This window comes from Elaeis guineensis, chromosome 4, assembly GCF_000442705.2.
Source record: "Elaeis guineensis isolate ETL-2024a chromosome 4, EG11, whole genome shotgun sequence".
In the NCBI taxonomy this organism is placed as follows: domain Eukaryota; kingdom Viridiplantae; phylum Streptophyta; class Magnoliopsida; order Arecales; family Arecaceae; genus Elaeis; species Elaeis guineensis.
The window spans coordinates 34,565,838-34,569,012 of record NC_025996.2 but is presented as its reverse complement, the minus strand read 5'-3'; positions in this window follow the sequence as shown (position 1 = coordinate 34,569,012).

The following is a 3,175-nucleotide window of genomic DNA, read 5'->3' as shown; positions in this document are numbered from 1 at the left end:
ATGAAACAGGGGCTGAGGACATCCCGGTTCACTTACTCACTGGACAAGACCCTCCCCCAGACGTATGCCGAACTATTGAAGCGCGCGTACAAATACATGCGTGCGGACGAAGGAGCCTCCGACCGGTGCTTGACCGAGTTCAAGGGCCCGAAGGAAAAGCGAAGAAAGGGTCGGGATCCCGCCGAACCTAGTAGGCCCCCGACCGACTGTCGGGTCTCACCCCCGCGACGAAACCAGAAGTCTCCCCGACGACAGACTCCAAGGCCGACACGCCCCAGGTATGACTCCTACACTCCTCTCTCTGCTCTCCGTGCGCAGATTTGGATGGAGATCAAGGGGGAAGAGTACCTGCGACGGCCTCTGCCTCTGAAGGCAAAAGGCCTTGATCGATGAAAGTACTGTCGATTCCACCGGGGCCACGGCCACAATACCGAGCAATGCATCCAACTTAAGGATGAGATCGAAGCTCTCATCCACCGAGGGTATCTCGATAAATTCTGGAGCAACCCGCCGACTCAACCAGTCGCCGATCAACGACCCCAGCCGACTGAAGAAGCGATGACTAATCAGCCAACGGCCGAGGTCATCAATATGATTTCCAAATGACTTGGCCCGGGGAAGTCTGCTGGAGGGGAGCCGACGAAGAGGCTACGCCCGGACGACGTAATTACCTTTACGGAAGAAGATGCTCGGGGCATCCAAACTCCACATGACGATGCTATTGTTGTCTCGGCGACAATAGCGAACTATGTTGTAAAAAGAATTTTTGTAGATAATGGAAGTTCAACGAACGTTTTGTTTTACTCGACCTTCTCCCGGATGCGACTATCAACCGACCGACTCAAGAGGATCCCTACGCCCTTGATAGGCTTCGCCGGGAACGCCGTCGCGATGGAAGGAGAAGTTACCCTGCCCGTGATGGTCGGCACCGAACCACGACAAAGCATGGTCCATTTGACTTTTGCGGTCGTCCAAGTGCCTTCGGCCTACAACGCCATACTTGGAAGACCCGGACTAAACGCCCTCAAGGCGATTGTCTCGATGTACCATCTCTTGGTTCGATTTTCGACCAAAAATGGAGTCGGAGAGATGCGTGGAGACCAACAGCTCGCTCGCCGATGCTTCCAGATCTCCGCTCAAAGCGACGAGTTAAAGGGCTCCCTGATGATCGACAAACTAGACCAACAGGAGGAGGAAGAACGGGGCTCACCGACCGAACAGCTCATGTCAATCCGATAGCGGAGAGCCCCAATCGAAAGGTATGGGTCGGGTCTCAACTATCCGATCCAGAACGACAACGGTTGGCGAAGCTGCTGAAGGCCAACGCCGACATATTTGCTTGGTCGGCAGTAGATATGTCGGACATCCCCCGGAGATAATAACGCACCGACTCAACATCGACCCGACGATGAGGCCGGTGAGATAGAAGAAAAGGTCTTTTGCTCCTGAAAGACAGAAGGCCATCGACGAAGAAGTGGACAAGTTACTCGAGGCAGGCTTCATCAGAGAAACTACATATCCCGATTGGCTCGTCAATGTTGTCATGGTCAAGAAAGCCAACGGAAAGTGGAGGATTTGTATCGACTACATCGATTTGAATCGGGCCTGTCCGAAGGATAGCTTTTCACTTTCAAAGATCGACCAGCTGGTGGATGCGACGTCCAGATTTTGACTGCTCAGCTTCATGGATGCCTTCGTCGGGTACAACCAGATCTGGATAGCGCCCGAAGATGAGGAGCACACTACCTTCGTGACCCCCAAGGGCCTCTACTGGTACCGAAAAATGCCCTTCGGGCTGAAGAATGCCGGCGTCACCTACCAACGACTTGTCAACAGGGTCTTTAAAGATCAGATCGGGTGCAACATGGAAGTATATGTCGACGACATGCTGGTAAAAAGTGCACAGATTCTGGATCATGTCTGGGATCTCGAAGAAACCTTCTGCACTCTACGACGACACCGGATGAAGCTGAACCTGACTAAGTGCGCCTTCGGAGTAACCTCGGGGAAGTTCCTCGGGTTCCTCATCTCGTAATGGGGAATCGAGGCCAACCCCGAGAAAATCAAGGCCATCATCGACGTGCGCCACCCGAACACCAAGAAGGAAGTCCAGCAGCTGAATGGAAAAATCGTCGCTCTCAGCCGGTTAATCTCTCGATCGGCTGAAAGGTGCCTCCCGTTCTTCAAAACTCTGAGGTAGGCGAAGGGCTTCTCTTGGTCGGATGAGTGCCAACAGGCCTTCGAGGATCTGAAGAGGTACTTGGCTTCCTCACCGTTGCTTGTGAAGTCGGAGGTCGAGGAGACATTGTATCTCTATTTGGCCACCTCCCCCGAGGCGGTCAGTTCGGTGCTCGTCAGAGAAAATGAGAGCCGAACCCATCAACCTATCTACTATACCAGCAAAGTGCTCCGCGACGCTGAAGCCCGATATTCGGAGATAGAAAAGATGATTTTCGCCCTGACCGTCTCCGCACAGCGACTCCGCCCATACTTCCAGGCGCATGCCATTCTGGTTCTCACCAACCAGCCCCTGAGGGCGATACTGCACCGACCTGACACATCGGGACGACCGACAAAGTGGGCGATGAAGCTCAGCGAGTTCGACATACAGTACCGACCGCGACCTGCCTTAAAGGCCCAGGTCCTAGCTGACTTCATTGCAGAATGTCCGACGACCGACCAAGGGTCGGAAGATGTGGACCCCGGATGAGACGCGGTCTCCAAGCCTAACCCGGTCTCCACCTGGGTACTGCACATCGATGGAGCTTCGAACGCTCAAGGGAGCGGGGCTGGGTTCCTGCTCACCAACTCGGATGGGGTAGTCACCGAGTACGCCTCCGATTCGACTTCAAAGCCTCCAATAATCAAGCCGAGTATGAAGCACTCCTCGCCGGCTTGAGGATGGCAAGGAAACTTGGGATCGACAGCCTCAGGGCATTCTCCGATTCTCAGCTGATCGTGGGGCAGGTCAAAGGCGAATTCGAGGCGCGAGATCCAGCCATGGCAAAATATCTCCAGAAAGTGACGGATCTCGTGATGCGCCTCGGGTATTTTGAAATCTTCCACATCCCCAGGTCGAAGAACGCCCGGGCCGATGCACTCTCCAGGTTGGCAACCTCGACTTTCGACTCTTTGGGCCGGACGTTCGTGGAGAATCTCGAGCAGTCGAGTATCG